Genomic DNA, 20,363 nt, shown 5'->3' with positions numbered 1-20,363 from the left:
TTATGTGTAATAATATTACATTACATTAAGCTTTTTCTACGATCGGTTTGTCTTTAAATTATAATTTATCTCACAAAAGCGTGCAGCAAACCAAAATATAACAGCATCATGATTTTAATTTAATTTAGCGCAATCAATCCTATAAAAAAACACTTCTCTATATTTTTTCATAAAAATGAAGTAAAAATAACTTGTAAAAAAAAAGAGAAAATTGCGATAAAATATATGTTTCCCTTAAAAATAAATAAAAAGTACGTTACCGCTACATTAAAATTTCATCAAGTAAAACAGAAAAAAACATTTGTTTAGAAAAAAATATTTGTTTACCTCAATGTATTTTTCCAATACCCGTTGAGCTACTGTCTGTTGAACTAGCTCTACCCGCCACGCTTCGCTGTGGCACATTGTGGTTGCATGGATGAGAAATGAGAAACAAAAAAAGCATACATTTCATAGAAGTTTAATTTTTCAATACTTGTGGATATACAATATTTTTTGTTTTTCCACTGTCTGCGTAGATATAAAGGCAATCTGGTTTGTCGACTCGGGAACACGCAACATACAGTTGCCCATGTAAGAAGCAATCCGCATCTAAATCTAAACCACACAATTCTAAAGATTGACCTTGAGCTTTATTGATTGTGATTGCAAATGCCAATCGAATTGGGAATTGCAATCTTTTAAATTAAAATGGTATACCGGTCGGGATTATGGGTATTCGAGGCATGAGGACATCTTCACCTTTGAAAGGCCCCGTTAAAATCGTTGCTTCCACTACGTTATTCATCAATTTCTTAACTGCAATTCGAGTGCCGTTGCAGAGTTTTGGCTGATTAATATTCCGCAACAGGATAATTGTCATTTTTTGATCGAACCGTTGCTAGAATCAATCTAATGAGGAATGTTTTCCCAGTTCCTCCTGGCGCATCCAAGAAGAAGGTCCACCCAACTCCGTCATTTATCATTTGCATTAGGCGATCATAAATGCCTTTCTGTTCACGCGTTAATTTGGGAATGTTTGATTGGACATATGACTGAAGATCACCAATGTTGTAACTCTGTTCATGGCGTAAATCCACATCAAATGAAGCAATCGCAGCTCGGGTGGGTGCTGGCATTCCCAATTGACTAAGTACTTTATTTGCAATAGCTAAGCACTTTTCTTCAATATTTATCAATGCTTCGTTGTAAATGCCTTCTGTAAATTCCATGGTCATATTGGTATTTTCTAGGCGTACTCTATGCAAAATATCCTCAGCCATATGCGATCGATATCTTTCCCATAACTCTGTGGGAGATGAAGGGAAGCAAGCGGTCAATATAATTGCGAATAATGCGCGAATTTGGTTTGGATGTATTGCACGCGTCATTAATACATATATCCCACTGTTGGTCGTTTTCTAATAAATTCAGAGCTTGGTGAAAGGCGCAGCTCAATCACGACACGATCACACAAAATTACCTCCATTAAAGTGAATATTTAATTCAGATTGTATAATAATCTGAATCAGATGCAAGTGGATAAGTTTTTTTTTTGGTAATAAACAATGTAATTGGGGACAGGTAATGTTTCACATTTGGCTGCAGTTGTCGTTAGCTAGTATGGCGAGTGTTCCCCTCGCTTCCGGCAGATGACGCGGTCACTGGTACACAGCTGACCGTTAAAAAAACTGTTTTCTCTCGGTCGCGGGTATGTGACTGATGTGAAAAATAGATAAAAACAATCTTTGATACGGGTTATATATCGTGCTAAAATTTGAGCTCAATCTGTGCAGAACATTTTGAATGTTTGAAGCGTACACAAACGAACTTAACATTTTTATATATAAAGATTTGTGGGCTGCGAAAAAACCCTTAATTCGTGCGAAAAAACACATCATTTTAAATGCTTACAAGAGCAGAGTAATGCTTACAAATTACAGAATAATCAAACGGTGTTGATTTCAAATGTTAATAAACTGCTAACGTAAGTAGAAGTTGTGCTGCTTCAGTGTACAACGTGATTCTCGAGTATGAATCTACTAATGAATTACGGTCTCCAAAGAAAACAAAACCCCGCAGGTCAATTGAGAAAAAGGTGAGATTTTGACAAAAACGCGATTCGTAAAAAAATTACACGAATTTGAATTACTTAGAAATAGTTTCATTTTCATACGCTATAAATCATTGATATCATCATCTGAAGCAATGCATAACGGTGGTTTTGGAGGTTAGAAAAAAGAAAAAAAAAGAATACTTAGTTGTGTGGTTTCAGTGTTACTATTTGTGAATTTTGTTCTTTGCTTTTACATAGCAAAGAACGCTAAATGACCAAAAAACGATTGTTTGGTCATATATATGTAAAAAAAAAAAATAACCTAACAAATGAATTTTTGGTCATTATGTAGGGATATTATTTTCTGTGTATTTGGTTATTTCGACTTTTTTTGTTTGCATAGTCTTAAGTCTATCTGGGCTATAAGAAAGTTGGGTGTTTTAATTTATTTACTGTAAGTCAATCTTTGATGCGGGTTATATATCGTGCTAAAATTTAAGCTCAATCGGTGCAGAACATTTTGAGTTTTTGAAGCCGTACACAAACGAACTTAACATTTTTATATATATAGATATTGTTTTTTTTTCTCCTCTATGAATCATGAGACCTTGCCGTTGGTGAGGGGGCTTGAGTGCTCAGGGATACAGAGTAGCTGGACCGAAGGTGCAACCATATCGGAGAGGTATCTGTTGAGAGCCAGACTAAGGAATGATTCCTGAAAGAGGGCAGCAGCTCTTTCAGTAGTTGTTAGGGGCGTGAGTCACAATGACTTAAACGGCCATATCAACATCACTCAGTCCTCTGAGTACTGCGCAGCTGAAAGCAATGGAAAACTACAGCTGCTTTTTTTTCCAAGAAAATGTGGCTCTGCATTTTCATATAGCATTGATGGAGGCGCCTTCCTTGGTAAAATATTCCGGAGGTAAACTAGTCCCCCGTTCGGATCTCCGGGTGGGGACTACTAAGGAAGGGGTCACCAGAAAATTAAAAAATAACATTCTACGAGTCGGAGCGTGGAATGTTAGAAGCTTAAAAAAGGTTGGTAGGCTAGAAAATTTAAAAAGGGAAATGGATAGGATAAATGTGGATGTAGTAGGAATTAGTGAGGTTCGGTGGGAAGAGGAAGCGACTTTTGGTCAGGTAATTTTAGAGTAATTAACTCAGCTTCAAATAATGGGCAGGCAGGAGTAGGTTTCGTGATGAACAAGAAGATAGGGAAGAGAGTAGAGTATTTCAAAACGCATAGCGATAGAATCATTTTAATAAGGATAAAATCAAAACCTAAACCGACAACGATTGTTAACGTCTATATGCCTACAAGCGCCCATGATGATGATGATGAGGTAGAGTGTGTATACGAAGAGATTGATGAAGCAATTAAACACGTAAAAGGAGATGAAAATTTAATAATAGTTGGGGATTGGAATGCAAGCATTGGAAAAGGCAAGGAAGGAAATATAGTGGGTGAATACGGGCTGGGCAAAAGGAATGAAAGAGGGGACCGACTTATAGAGTTTTGCACGAAGTATAATTTAGTAATTGCCAACACCCAATTTAAAAATCATAATAGAAGAATATACACTTGGAAAAAGCCAGGCGATACTGCAAGGTATCAGATAGATTATATCATGGTTAAGCAAAGATTTAGAAATCAACTCGTTGACTGCAAAACTTACCCTGGAGCAGACATCGATAGCGACCATAATTTGGTGATAATGAAATGTAGATTGGGGTTTAAAAACCTGAATAAAAGGTGTCAGATGAATCGGTGGAATTTAGAGAAGCTTGAGGAAGAGGAGGTAAAGAAGATTTTTGAGGAGGACATCGCAAGAGGTCTGGGTAAAAACGATAAGGTAGAAAATGTAGAAGAAGAATGGGAGAATGTTAAAAAGGAAATTCTTAAATCAGCAGAAGCAAACTTAGGCGGAATAAAGAGAACAAGTAGAAAACCTTGGGTTTCAGACGATATATTGCAGCTGATGGATGAACGTAGAAAATATAAGAATGCTAGTGATGAAGAAAGTAAAAGGAACTATCGGCAATTAAGAAATGCTATAAACAGGAAGTGCAAACTGGCGAAAGAAGGGTGGATTAAAGAAAAGTGTTCAGAAGTGGAAAGAGAAATGAACATTGGTAAAATAGACGGAGCATACAGGAAAGTAAAGGAAAATTTTGGGGTACATAAATTAAAATCTAATAATGTGTTAAACAAAGATGGTACACCAATATATAATACGAAAGGTAAAGTCGGTAGATGGGTGGAATATATTGAAGAGTTATACGGAGGAAATGAATTAGAAAATGGTGTTATAGAGGAAGAAGAGGAAGTTGAGGAGGATGAAATGGGAGAAACAATACTGAGATCTGAATTTAAGAGAGCATTAAAAGATTTAAATGGCAGAAAGGCTCCTGGAATAGACGCAATACCTGTAGAATTACTGCGCAGTGCAGGTGAGGAAGCGATTGATAGATTATACAAACTGGTGTGTAATATTTATGAAAAAGGGGAATTTCTGTCAGACTTCAAAAAAGTGTTATAATCATGATACCAAAGAAAGCAGGGGCAGATAAATGTGAAGAATACAGAACAATTAGTTTAACTAGTCATGAATCAAAAATCTTAACTAGAATTCTCTACAGAAGAATTGAGAGGAGAGTGGAAGAAGTGTTAGGAGAAGACCAATTTGGTTTCAGGAAAAGTATAGGGACAAGGGAAGCAATTTTAGGCCTCAGATTAATAGTAGAAGGAAGATTAAAGAAAAACAAACCAACATACTTGGCGTTTATAGACCTAGAAAAGGCATTCGATAACGTAGACTGGAATAAAATGTTCAGCATTTTAAAAAATTTAGGGTTCAAATACAGAGATAGAACAATTGCTAACATGTACAGGAACCAAACAGCAACAGTAACAATTGAAGAACATAAGAAAGAAGCCGTAATAACAAAGGGAGTCCGACAAGGATGTTCCGTATTTCCGTTACTTTTTAATCTTTACATGGAACTAGCAGTAAATGATGTTAAAGAACAATTTAGATTCGGAGTAACAGTACAAGGTGAAAAGATAAAGATGCTACGATTTGCTGATGATATAGTAATTCTAGCCGAGAGTAAAAAGGATTTAGAAGAAACAATGAATGGCATAGATGAAGTCCTACGCAAGAACTATCGCATGAAAATAAACAAGAACAAAAAAAAAGTAATGAATATAGTAGAAATAACAAAGATGGACCACTGAATGTGAAAATAGGAGGAGAAAACATTATGGAGGTAGAAGAATTTTGTTATTTGGGAAGTAAAATTACTAAAGATGGACGAAGTAGGAGCGATATAAAATGCCGAATAGCGCAACAGGCGAAACGAGCCTTTATTTAGAAATAAAATTTGTTTACATCAAAAATGAATTTAAACGTCAGGAAAAAATTTTTGAAAGTGTATGTTTGGAATGTCGCTTTATATGGAAGTGAAACTTGGACAATCGGAGTATCTGAGAAGAAAAGATTAGAAGCTTTTGAAATGTGGTGCTATAGGAGAATGTTAAAAATCAGGTGGGTGGATAAAGTGACAAATGAAGAGGTATTGCGGCAAATAGATGAAGTAAAAATTTGGAAAAATATAGTTAAAAGAAGAGACAGACTTATAGGCCACATACTAAGGCATCCTGAAATAGTCGCTTTAATATTGGAAGGACAGGTAGAAGGGAAAATTTGTGTAGGCAGGCCACGTTTGGAATATGTAAAACAAATTGTTAGGGATGTAGGATGTAGAGGGTATACTGAAATGAAACGACTAGCACTAGATAGGGAATCTTGGAGAGCTGCATCAAACCAGTCAAATGACTGAAGACAAAAAAAAAGATATTGTTTAACTGATTTTTCTTTTTTAAAGTTTTTTACTTTTAATATGTGCTTGGTGTATGCAATTTTATCATTGCAAATTACGATTTTCGTGTCGAAGCGTTTGAAATTTTTTCAAATTTCAGGCAATGGTATGACGTATTATCCATTACTATGATGGATCTTTCAGTAAAAATCTCGACACTTTTTTTAAACCACTGCATAAAATTTTCACCATTTATTTTATCGTGATACTCTTAGGAAGATCTGGAATACCCATAAACCACCGTTAAAAAACCCATTTTCACTTCATACATGTGTTACTATTAATTGTTTTCATTTTCCAGCCGCGGGTTTCATCCCAGTTGACAAACCTTTCATAAAAGCGTCTGTGCTGAGTTGATTTCTTTATCCTCCCATACCTTTTCCTGTACATCTCCCGCATTAATCCAAGTTTCATCTAGATAATAAATTGTCTTACCTTCACAACATCGCTTAATTTCTCTTAAATATTCCCTACACCATGAAATAATATGTTCGCGTTCAATCAATAAAGAATTATTTTTTCTGACGATAATTCATTGATTTTAAAACACGGTGTAATATATTTCTAGAAAACTTCGGCAGTTCAGAATCGGTATTCACGTTGTTTAATATTTTGTTCAAGTTACAAAGCTCGTTACTGAAATAAAACGAATGACCTATTTTCCTAATAGCGGTTTTCGTAAAATCGTCCATCTTTTCGATCGTTTTCAGACGTTTTCGAGTCTTTTTAGGGCAAACATGTTTACCAACAGTTTTGTGTTTCTTTATTACATTAAAAATTTTTCTTTCGCTAATGACTGTTGCACTGGTTGCTTTACGAGCAATGTCTCTGACTGGAGTCTCAGGGTTATCTTGTTTTAAGGTTATAATACGTTGCTGGTTTTTTTCCGGAACTACTTAAGGGTTTTCCCGGTTTATGTTTCACGACAGAATAACTAGTTGTTGAAGACCGATGGCATAGAAACAAAAAGTAAATTAAAATTAGAGAAAATAAAATTGAATAAAACTGTTATAAAAATAAAACATAAAATTGTATCGTACCGCAGTGTAACACGATAACATAAATTGGAATATTTCCTTTCAGTTAACTGAATAATTTTACGATAATATCATAATAAATGATATTATAAATGATCGTTATTAAATATCAAAGATTCAAAAAAAAAACTTTAATTGCTTTATTATCGGCATACATGCTTTATTATCGGTGCCAGACAAGTGATAGCTTACAGTATATTACTACACGCAAAAAGCAATAATTGTACTTGTGCGTGGGAGGGACGAAATGATTCAGCCTAAACTACAAATATTACTTATACATGCTGAACTCATTTTTAAATACGCTGCACCGTTTTGTGAGACAAACTATAGTTTTCCTATTAAATAGGATATCCGAATAACTTTTAACATATCAGTATATTAGATTTAACAAATCACACTTTAATGTTAATGATGGAAGTTATAGACTACTAGTGTTTATTTATGGAATGGATTTCTTTTTAAAGAATAAAAATGAATTCTGACTTACCATGAATTTTGAATACTATGAAAGATTTATTACTTGAATATTACTAAGTAATCTATGTCTTTCGTTTATGATTAAAAACCTGCTTGGTAAGATGAATTCTTGTTACTTCTTCTTCTTATCATTTTTTAACTCGAAAAACTGATTTTTAAAAACAGACTTCAGAGAAAGAAAATAATCTCGGAATTTTCGAACCTCCCTTGGTTACATTTCTTGTTTTTTACGTGTGTCCGAGTTTTTACACGTAATATGTTACATAAAAACATCGTATACGTGTGTATACGATGTTTTGTATGTTTGATGTGTGTGTGTGTACGCACACACACACACACACAGCTGCACGGAGTATTGCAATAAAAATATTTCAATTTGGAATCAACAAAGTCCTTCCGAATATTATTTATAAAAAAAAGAATATATAAACCACTGTAAACTGTTCTTTTTTTTAACTTTGTTGAAATTTCTACAGGTGTTAAAATATGTGTAGAAATAAAATATTATACAGTATTTTAAGAACCGCATTGAAAGAGTAAAAATGTTTTTGAAAAATTCAGTGTTGAATTTTCCAAAATAGAGTAGTGCCTATCGTGTAACTATTTGTTTTTTGCATACTTTTTGAATTCATTTTAAGGAGATTTCTTAATAAATAAGACTGAAAAAAGTTTAATAAATTTTGCGGGTTTTGTACAAAACTGTGACTACACAATTATTATTGTAACTTTTCTGCCTGGAAGTTATAGAACAATATATTACAATTTCCGTTTCATAACAAGGAGAAAATACTTCAAAAATCATCTTTCGACTTGTTTTTTGAGATAGATTAAGACTCAGTAGATTATGAAGCGTTAAAAATTACAGGAAAGGGAAGTAAACGCCACTCATTAGTATGTTTGTCTGTGTGTGTATCTCTCGCTCTCTCTCTCTCTCTCTCTCTCTCTCTCTGTCTGTGTGTGTGTGTGTATTTGCGCGCGTATGCGTTTTCTGTTTAGTTTAATATTTCAGGATTAACTAGACCAAAAATATACAAATTTGGTACGGTGACTTTTATGTCAGGGACTACTATTAGAATCTTAAGATTGGATCTCAATGTAATAAGAAGATAAAGAGGACCAAGGATGATATATAGAATCATTCCTCGGGAAAGTTTAACAACGCCTTAACTGGATTTATAACTTTATTTAAAATTTAAACTTCTTTTGGCTATCGAATAAAAGAATAGCTTTAATTTGTCACGTAAAATTATTACGCTATCAGTATGTTTTCGCTTATAGTAGTTGAATGTTTTTAAATTACTCATTTAAATTAAAGTATTATTTAATATTTTATTTATTTATTTATAGGAAAATTTACTTTAAGCACTGATTTTGCTCTATAATATGTGAAATATCTAATAAAAGTAAATTTAAAATATTCTTGTCAGGAAATACATTTAATAAAATAAGATTTCTAAAACAGAACAAACTGGACTTGAAATTCTATTAAAAAATAATACGATTTGTTTATTATTACTAGTGGTGGGACGGTATCGATTCTGTCTTTCGTTTGAAAGGTTCCGAGTTCGAATTCCGGTTTGGCTTTGCATTTTTTAACCTGTACAAAATTTTTTTTATCCATCAGATAAACAGAAAAATAACTAGAATTGACAAGAATTGATCGTAAGCCTGTTGTTACTATACTAATAAATAAATAACATTATTACACGTATTGAATGAACTACCAGAAAAGGTGTGAAATGTCATGTAAATCATTTACTGAAAATAGTTCGGATGTTATTTCATAATGAAATACAAAAATATTTTTATTTTTTAGAATTTTCACATGAATTTAACTCACAAGTAATTAAAGTTATCTTATCTCAAGACTTGTGGTGATTATTTTGTATCGTAAAGAACAATTTACAAAAGAATTGGTCTATCTTCATCAATTTATTGCGTAGTGATAAAAATTGTATTTTGTATTTAAATTGAAAATTATCACGGAGTAACCGACACAGGAAGAAAGGAAGTAATAATCTTGGTACAGGAAATAGATTACACGTTAATGGACAAAGACACGGTGTGATGAACATCTGTTCGAACGGTTGAGATTCTTGCTGCAACACAGAGGAGATTAGTAATGTAAAGCCTAGACAACATGATCGCTAGATTAAGTACACAAAGAAAAAGATAAATATGAATACGTAAGGAAAGAATGGAATATTATGAGCTCGATAGAAAGCTACTTTAAGTAGGGAATAAATACGTATGACTTCTCTAAGTACTTCAAATCAGTATTAAAGATTAGCTAAAATAATAATATCATCGTTAACTTTTATTATTATTATTTTTTGTTGTAGATTCATTTTACGGATCTAATGTTGATTATAGCTATAATCATAATCAATGATACAGTAGGAACTAATGCAAACATCACTCCGATCACCACATTAATAAATTTGAATGCTCATTATAAATCGAATTGGTTATAAATAATAATTAACAGGGTAAAATTTTAATAGATCTGAGTTGGGCCTGAAATTGGAACTCTTACACATTAAAATAAATATCTCCGCACAACTGAGTTGTCCTTATTTCACTTCCAAACCAATTTTTTTTTTTTTTACAATATAATATTAACTTTTATTACAAACTCAAAAACTGAGTACAGCTTGGAATCAATTTGTATATATATATCAGACCGTTTATACGATAATACCTAAAACGTTCACTCAGGTACAATGAGATTTTGAAAATAGCATTTAATAATGATAAATTTAACTCAAAAGATGATGTGTCATGTTCGTTGTGTGTGTGTGTGTGTGTGTGTGTGTGTATGTGTGTGTGTGTGTGTGTGTGTGTGTGTGTGTGTGTGTGTGTGTGTGTGTGGTGTATGTATTCGTAAAAAATTATTTTCTTTATTAAATTAGAAAATTGTTATTATGTACGGATTGTTATTATCAGCGATGACTGTACCGAAAATACGGGAAACTGAGAAACGAGTTGATCCAGATTCTTGTCGGTCACGGGTGTTTAAGCACACATGTGCGCACGGACACTGAGACTCCTGCGAAGTGTGATTATTACGTGAAGGATGATACCGCAAAACATATGGTATTTATGCGCGATCGATTCCTGCAGCATAGGGAAGAAGCATGCAGGAGAAACTTCATGCATATTGGAGGGTGCCCACGATGTTGACACCGCGTCCGTAAGATCATTCAAACAAAGACGCCGGAAGAAGTCTAGGGGTGAACAATATCTCCCTGTTGAATCTCCCTTGGGGTTATGTAAAAATATTAAGCAGGTCCGGTCCCAAGATAGAAATAAAAAGGAAACCCAACGTAACTGATGGTATTTTAGCCGTGGGTGTCAGTAATGGGCGTGTGGATGTAGACAAGGTTCATTGGTTGCTGTGATAATACTGTAACGTGAATCCGGCATCCATGTTGTAGATAAGTTTTAGCGGGTTCACACTATCATAGGATTCTTGATAAGATGGAATCTATAAAGATTTCCCCTCCTCCGACAAAAAAGAAAAGAAAAAGGTGTGTCGGAGTTGTGATTTCTTTTCCTAATTTTTCTTTGAATGAGGTATAAACCTTTTACTTTGTTTTACTGTGCTTTTTTGGCAGTAAAAAACTTATTTATTCCTTGGAACCTGATACCATCTATTTATTTATATTTAAAAATAGTCAAATAAGTTTTTTATTTTGTAATCTTTTGGTTCATTAAACATTTAATAAAAATTTTCACCTTTTTGGAACCAAACATAACATTTGGAGAACAGTTTAAGGATTTATACATTTAATTTCTTTAGGTCTTAATATTCAATTTGTAAACTTTGAATGTTTAAATTTTTTATTCTAAATGTAAAATTTTTTATTTTTTTGTGTAAGTTGCTTAAAGTATATTTTTATACATTAAAAAAAAAAAAATGTTTCCAGGATTAGGGTTCATTGTACCATTGACTGGAATTTCGAATATGTTTCAACTTGTGACAAAAAATCTATTTTCTGCTGTTTAATTATATTTAAATTCTATTCGTAAATTATAAATTAAACTTTAAGTGGTTTTTACCATTTTAGAAGTTAATGTTTAAATTTTTTTATGAGTATTTCAGCATTATGCCTTGGGAATATGAAATGAAAATTTTGTTGCGAATGAAAAATGCCTAACCTGACCGGAATTCGAACACTGGATCTCCGGATGAAAGACGCTACCACTAATTATTTTAATAGTTTCAATTTCTTATACTTTTTGAATTTTTTGAATTTTGATTGCGTTACTCAAAAATTACAATAGTTATGAATTTTACTACTATTCTAGTTATATTCGGTAAAGTTTATACTACTTTACATAAAGTTATTCACGTATGATATAGAGAAAAGTTATTTTTAACCACTCAACGAGACCTTGCATTTTTTTTGTAAATATGCAGATTGTAAAATCGTAACAAAAAAGACCGATTTGGACATATATTAAAATAAATAACTGAACAATAAAAACGAGATTAAATAAGCAAATAGGCAAATCCTTTACTTATTACTCGCAAGCTGAAAATTCTGTTAATGTAAAAGCAAATAAAATTGATTTTATAATTACTCAGACTTCAATTAATATACAAATAAATAGGTTCATTAGTGAGTTTAGATATTTATAAGCACAGCATTGAATAAAATAATTAATTATACTAAACTTTCACGATGATTCTATTAAAAAAGAATACGTTACTATTTTAGAAATATTTTCTGTAATTAGATTGTCACTACGTGATAAATATTTCTGTCCTTTATGAAGTGTGACTAATTTAACAATATTAGAAAAGAATGTTATAATAAATTATAATCTCAATAAATTTGAAATAAATGACGCGTTCATGTTAGAAACATTATTTTTAAAATTTTCTTTTTTTTATAGATTGTTAACTAAAAATGCCACCAGTAATTGAATGACTTTTTTTAATGATAATGGTTGAAACTAAAGTTGTTAAATATAAAAAAAAATATTAAATTTTATTTCTAAAATGTTATTGTAAAATTATTTTTTTATGTTAATTCTACAAATACTAAAAAAATGATTGTTTAAAAAAAATTTACATCTTGTATGAATAAGATATAAACTTATTAATAAAAATTCAACATTCAAGGTCAAAAGAAGAGTCCAGTGAAAGTAGCAGTATATATATATATATATATATATATACATATTAGATATTTAATTTACTCCATCAAGTTTTAGTGAAGAAAGAACAGGTGTTCCGAAAAACAAGTTTTCATTATGTAGAACCAAAGAAACATCAGCTCGGTGAACTGAATTCAAAAAATAAAGACAATCAAATTAAATGTAACACTGTAACATCGAATAAAGTTGTTTTGTTTGGTGGTAACACCGGTTAATAAATAACAATGTATGTTTGATATTACATTTCAATTATTTATTATTTTTGAATATAAAATTTACTAAATTCCCAACTGTTTTCAGTCTTTATAATATTAAAAAAAGAATTAAATATTTTTTCTTTCACGCGTTTTAGGGTCTGCAATTCATCAGTTATTATTCCACATTGAATACTTGTATAATATATTCTAGATTGTAAAAAATCTCTATATGCAGAAAGTTATTTAATTCAAACAAAAATTAGAGTATAAAAATAAAGATAAGGGAAAAAATTAATGTATTTTATAAATAAAAAAATTTCAAAATTTTAATTTCTGCTCTTCAAAAATGTAAAAATCAAAATTATACCCTATTATTTTTTTTTAATGAAGAAATAATAACAATCTAAAAAAAGCTGACCACGAAGTTGGTATAATTTCCTAGTATTGGTTATTTATTTTATGTAGTAGAAAGATAATGATATATGAAAAAGTTACCTAAGATTCCTTTTTTGGTGTGCGGTTAATTTATTATGAATTTTTATTGTAAAATTATCATTATATGTTTAAATAAACCAAAAACGTATTTATACGTTTAAAAAATTCGATATTTTTTATGCTCCCCCACCTCCAAAATTATCTTCCATGAATTTTTTTTATTTTTCCACATTTACCGTGTTAAATGGAAGGAATTAAAAAACAATTACACTGAAAAAATGTACAACCAATAAAAAGTTACCTAAATTTTTTTTTTTGGTGGTAGGGGTGAATTATGATGAAATTTTATTGCAATATTATTATTAAAACTTTTAATAATTGGTAGTCTAAAAAGTATTGAGTCTTTTGCACGCGAAATAGCGTTAGCAAAGGTCGAAGAAGACCAGCATGTAAACAATTTTAATACCGCCAATGGCCTGAACACCCATCAGCAAACTGTGTTAAACCATTTGGAGAAAGCCGGCAACAAAAAGAAGCTTGACGTTTGGGTGCCACAAGACCTGACTAAGAAATATTTACTCGATCGAATTTCTATCTGCAAATCTCTACTGAAACTGAACGAAATCGAGCCGTTTATGAAGAGGACGATCACGAGTTATGAAAAGTGGATAACCTACGACAAAAATGTGCGAAAAAGATTGGGATCGAAGGGAGGAGAAGCTCCGCAGTCTGTGGCAAAGGCCACACTGAAGCCCAGGAAGGTTATGCTGTGCGTTCGGTGGGATTGGAAGAGGCATCTTGGATCACGAGCTGCTACCGCCAGGCAGAACGATATACAAGACCTGTACTGTCAAAAATTAGCGCGATTGCATCTAGTTACTCAAAAGAATCTACCTGAACTGGTTATCAGAAAGCGTGTCGTATACCATGCCGGACCGTATACTCTTTAACGTCCAGTCAGAAATCGAGGGTCCTTGACTAGGAGGTTTTAATGCATTCACTGTATAGCCCGGACCTGGCACCGTCAGACTATCATTTGTTTCGTTCTCTACAGAACATCCTTAGTTGTATTAAGTTAGTTCCAAAAGTGACCTGTGAAAACCAGGTGTCACAATTTTTCACCAGAAACCACTGAAGTTCCATAGCGAGGGGATTATGGTGTTGCCGGAAAAATGGCAGGTCATAGAAAAAATGGTGTATATTATGTGGTCTCATAATGTTATTTTCCAGTAACTGAAATGTATTATCAATTTTGGCCTCCTAAGGCTCAATACCTTTTAGACAATCTAATATTATTAAAAGTTTAAATAAACCAAACAAAATTTAAAAAATGAAAAAATCGATATTTTTAAACTTTTCTCGGCTTCCCCTCCCTAAATATTGCTACCAAAGAGTTTTTGCATCGCTACTTGCATTACTACTATACCTAGGAATACATAAAAGAATACATTAAATGTGCAATAAATAAAAAGTTTTTTGATTTTGGGGAAAATGTTTTTTTGAGGGAAGGGGGAATTTGGGGGGAAAACGTTTTAAAAAATGGTAAGATAAGGATGCACGTAATGTACGGATAATATAAAATGGGGTTATGTTGACCACCAAAAATACATCCCACCTCCTGGAAATATAAACCCCCAAAATTTTACCAACAAATTGTCCCATATACTCGAGTCTATCTACAAAATTTCATCCAAATAGGTTAATCTAGTAAAAAGCTTCAAACACACCAACACACGTACACAACTACATACCAGCAGTGAGGCAGGGGTTTTGCCTTACATTTTTGTTTTTTGGGGTTCCTAGGTCATGAAACGTAGAGAAATGAAAAACCCCATAACCCGGTTTTTTTACTGATTGCCATACTTTCCCTTCTCGCAGCACAGCTCTAAAGCAATGACGCTAGGAGAGTTAAACCCTTTAATTAAACCCTTTAATTCGAACTCTTGTTTAATTGCTAAAGGTATATTTATATACATTCGCTATTTATGTTCGTATTCATTTCTTTTTTATAATTTCTCCAGCTTTTCAAGAAGCAGTTTTATATAAATTGTAAGGTTGTAAGCGAGTAAGAAATTATTTTTTTTTTAGATGTAAATCACCTCATAAATCTTAAGCTTGCTCATAAGAATAAGAAATGGACATTTTGGAAGGAAAGAACAGTGCCATACTTGACCGTAATAAAATGCTTCCGGATGAAAGGCTGAGATGCTATCAGAAGGTCTTATTTTTGATAAAAAAAGTACTCGATGTACTTTGAGAGCAATAATTTCAGCTTTACAGTTAATCCTTTTCGTTGCTTTATATTCTTACCTCTTATTCAACCTAACTTTGAGAGCAATCAACAATTTTGAAAAAAAGTGTTTCATGTGTTAGGTGAATATCTTATTTTAAAATTCAATTGCGATTATATTGTACCTGTAGATTATTGTAATCGATTCCCCGTACCATTTTATTGTAATAACAAATACTAGAAAATAACATAAAACATTCAGTTTTATTTTGATGGTTTCGAAATTATTTTAGTATTAGTTTAAGCTATTAGTATTAGTTTAGTTAAGCTGAGACTATATATTCTAACGGAAAATTGCCAACCTAAGTGTGTTGACTTTTAAACTTAATTAAAAAAAAAACTATCTTCTATTTCTTTGAGTATATTTATTCAATTTATAAAAACTGTATGATATTGATATCCAATACAGCTAATTGATTAAGTAAGCCCGGCATTTAAAATCAATCTCTCTAATATTTTTAAATATAAAAAATATTGCAGAAGTGTTGTGATTAATCCAACCCAATCAGAAATCAAAACAATTAAGATTGTTTAATTTAAATTAAAAAAGATATATAGACTGACTTTCTTGAGAATATAATGAAAAGGAATTTAGAAATGTAAGATTGCAGCCGAGGACCTTTAATCATCCTTAACTCATCATTTCTTTGCAAGTTTCCAGTGATTATGTAATTATTAAAAAAAGACTGTGAGATGTAGTAATTTATTTTAATCATAATATAGAATAACAAAACTGCACATCTTCCACATTGAAACTGGTTTTAATACAAGTTGGTGAACAATACATTAAGTATCTGATATTGTATTTTTATAAAGATTAATCTCTTTAGATGGTTTTTAAAAATCCCAAACCAGATCTGTAATTGTTGAAATTATCATGAATTGTTTTTAAAATTTTCATTTATTCAATCTAGATGACCTATTTTTAGATCATTTGCAAAGAGATGAGCAATGAGTGGTTCAAGATTTTGAGGCAAAAATGGTAAAAAGAGCAAAAGAACCATGATACTTACCTGCGGTACTCCACATCGGTTTAAAATTGTCGGAAACATTTACATATAAATCGGTGTTTTATAACAGGCACAGTTTTACCCCAGAATTCAGAAATAGCAGTCCGAAATCGAACTCAAGCATAGTAATATTTATATAAGATACTATTTAAAGGTATAGTTAAGGTATGTAAAATATTATATAACGTATTTATTCGTTGTAGTGAGAAACTCCTTGATAGGAATAACAAAAATTATCTGAGCATGCATAAAGCACAAGTATTTACATAAGGATGATATAATATACGTTTAATATATAAATATTTACTAGGGATTTTTTATGCACAATTATGTAATGCTATGTATTTCTTTCCTTACAGATATCGACAAGACAGATTTTCCTACTGGTCTACTTGTGTCAGTTAAGTTAGAAGAAATTAATCAAGAAAGCGTAGATAATTGAACTAAATTTTTCTTCTTTTTATTACAATAACGACGAAAAAATAAATGTTCCTTAATTAGATTAATTAACGTACTAATTATAATATATTTATTTAAGTATTTCTTGTTTCACTTTAACCAGTTTTATAATAAAATTTAACTAACTTTATATATATTGATAACATATGGGTAAGTATCATAAGGAAGTTGTCGTTACTACAAGTTCGATTTAATAAAAAATCGCCCACATTGTATGAATTAATTACATGAATAATTAATGGAATATGGTGTATTTAGTACAAAACCTTTTTATCTTTTTAATTAATTTTTTCAGAAATTAGAGGATATACATTTTAATTTAAACGTATATTTTAACTGATTTTTAAACTTTTTTTATGTATACTTGTATATAAAAAAAAAACCAGCTGCAGGTTTAAAATGGCATTTATTTATTGTATAGGTGTCATTTCGAAATTTTGTTTTTTTTTTTCATCAAAGTAATGAGCCAGTTTATCGAAGATATTTTTATTTAAAGTTCATTTAACTCAGTCTGAAACTAATATAAACAAACAGTTCCCGTGCGAGGTTGGGTTAGGTATAAAATTGTGACAGACTTCCGTATGTATTGTCCTCTAGATAAACATCAGCAGCAATAAGAAAAATCAAGATAGCCTACTTTTAATTAAACTATTTTTTTTTTTTTTTATATCTTGTGTTAGTGTTATAAAAATTGTTAATTATGGGTACGCTCTATGCTAATAATTCTCATTCAGACAAGTTCATAACCTGTCAATAACCGAGTGGGGTATTTATTTACATCAGTTCCAAACATAAAGGGAATAGACTTTATTAGATTCTTAGTCCATGATTAGGATAATAAATAGTTAGGAGATTCTTTATCTTTATTTGGGAAAAGCTTGACTCAAAATGAAACTTTAAATTACTATGTAAGTCAAAGTCATAAAAGTATGTATATAATACAGAGAAAATCTTTAAACAGTAGGAATGATTCCCTTATATTAATTTTAACAATTTACCCAAAAGAATTTTAAATTCTAATAATAATAGATTGATTGATTAAGGATGGCCTCCTCTCACTTCTAGCCATTGCTATCCTACATGAAGATACCTGATCTATCAGAAAAACGAGGAAGTATTGTCTATCAGAAAAGAAATACGGCAGAATATTTTATGAAAACCCTAATATGTTAAAACAATTTATTAGGACACATGTAATTCAAGGGGTCTTAGCAACAGTAACTCAACTGTAGCTTAAATATTAAAACAACATCACTGGAATGTATGTGGTCAGACATTAACAGTATATAACTAAAGTGCAGAGTCAAATAACATAAAGTTTAAAGTAGTAGTTATTTTACGTTTATCATAAATCTAATGTCAAGTGCGATTTCTAACATAAAACTAACATAAAAATTACGACATTCATAAATCAGAATCGAGAAGGTGATCATGTACTTAAAACATAATTCAATAAATGCATTAACTCTAAAATTCCTTAATTTTTTTCTTGATAGAATAAAGATGCTCACTGAACACATCTATTCCATTTTCATTTATTAAATTTAGGATGTTCGAGGAATTTTACCATAAAAATAAAATAGCTTACTACAACTTATAATTTCCGCTGTCTCCTTCAAAGTAATCCCCTTGGGCATTGATATAGTGATCCCAGCGTTTTTCCCATGATTCCATGCATCCCTGGAAGTCCTCAGGTGTAAGTGTTCGAAGCACGTTCTGCGTTTCTTCCTGAATCTTCTCAATTATGTTAAAACGTCGGCCTTTCAATTGAAATTTTATTTTCGGAAAGAGAAAAAAGTCGCACGGGGCAAGGTCAAGCGAATAGGGAGGGTGAGGAATCACTCCCGTCCTTTTGGAAGCCAAGAAATTCCAAACGGCTAGCGTCGTGTGCGCGGGCGCGTTGTTATGGTGCAGAACCCAGCTGTTGTTACCCCACAGATCTGAACGTTTGCGCTTAATGCTTTAAGCATTAAGCGCTGTAACCGCTTCAAAACTTCACAATAGAACATTCCATTGACAGTTTGACCAAGAGGAACAAATTCCTTATGGATGATGGGTTTGATGTCGAAAAAACAATCATCATTAACTTCACGTTGCTGCGAACTTGACGTGCTTTTTTTGGCCGCGGTGTCATACCCGTACACCCATGTCTCGTCACCGGTTATGATGTTGGAGATGAAGTTAGGGTCATCTCTTGCTGAATTTTTCAATTCGCTACAGACAGCTACGCGATTTTGTTTCTGGTCGCTGTTCAACAGTCTCGGTACGAATTTTGCAGCAATGCGTCTCATGTTCAAATTGTCCTACAAGATGCGTTGCACGGACCCATATGACATTTGTACGATTGCACAAACATCATGGATTGTTTGTCTACGATCTGCAACAATAGTCTCTCGCACTTCCGCGATGTTTTCCGGTGTTGCACTTGTTGATGGTCTTCCTGAACGCTCATCGTCATCGACTGCCGTTCGTTCATCTTTGAATCGTTTGTACCACAAAAAGTTTTACTTTTACTCATAGTCACCAAATGCTTCCACAAGCATGCGATGGGTTTCTGCACCGGTTGTTTTAAGCATGAAGCAAAATTTGATGCAGGTTCTTTGCTCTTTAAAATCTGCCATTTAGAACTTCGCCGAAGTGTAAACGTTGTGAACGAGTAACGTTGTGTTTTACACAAAGTTACTCAACCGCACGAAAGTCAACAACGCAGCCTTTCACTGTCACAGCTGTTGGAACACTGATTCACAAAGAGTACTGTTAGCCACATTTAGCGGCAGCAGGTCGTACCAGCAATGGTTCGCGCGCGAAATTCAAATTCCCCGAACGTTTGGGTAGCACCTCGTATACCTCTACCTATTGGTTATAGAAACTCGGTTGATAATATTCAGATAGTTTATGTCTTCTATTATGAATGTATGGTAACCTGATGATTATACTAAAAATATCAACGTCGATAAATTCATGCGATGCTTTATAAATGAAAATAACTTTCTTTATATATCTCCTAGATTTTAAGGAAGCAATGTCCAAGAAATTACACTCGATTTCATTGTGCACTCTACCCTGAATGGCCTAGCATCCATTGGAATTTTCTTTGCACAACCTCAAACTTCAAACAAGTAATCTCTCTGTCATAACCCCAAATCATAGAACAGTATTCCAAATCTGACTGATAAAGATTTGATAGAGGTAACTGATGGTGTTAATTAGCTTGAAGCGCCTACACACCCAAAAAAGCAGCCCACGAATCCTTTGTAGTTTCGATGTAATGATATTCACATACTGAGTAAAAAGCAACTTAGCATCGAAGGTAACGCCTAAATTACAAATTGTCTTACATGATGTATTATTTATGATTCTCTTCTATATTCA

General features: G+C 32.2%; 1 long non-coding RNA gene across 1 annotated transcript in view; it reads left to right on the top strand.

Annotated features, from left to right (window-relative positions):
• The window catches only part of LOC142320914 (uncharacterized), a 63,491-nt gene extending 46,483 nt beyond the window's left edge, over window positions 1–17,008 (top strand). The window contains exon 3 of the long non-coding RNA XR_012755509.1: window positions 16,892–17,008. This is a non-coding gene — a long non-coding RNA (uncharacterized LOC142320914). The remainder of the gene's footprint in view (window positions 1–16,891) is intronic.
• Window positions 17,009–20,363: the final 3,355 nt, after the last annotated feature.

This window comes from Lycorma delicatula, chromosome 3, assembly GCF_047948215.1.
Source record: "Lycorma delicatula isolate Av1 chromosome 3, ASM4794821v1, whole genome shotgun sequence".
Taxonomy (NCBI): Eukaryota; Metazoa; Arthropoda; class Insecta; order Hemiptera; family Fulgoridae; genus Lycorma; species Lycorma delicatula.
The sequence above is the reverse complement of the archived record's forward strand: the minus strand, read 5'-3'. Positions and strand labels throughout refer to the sequence as shown.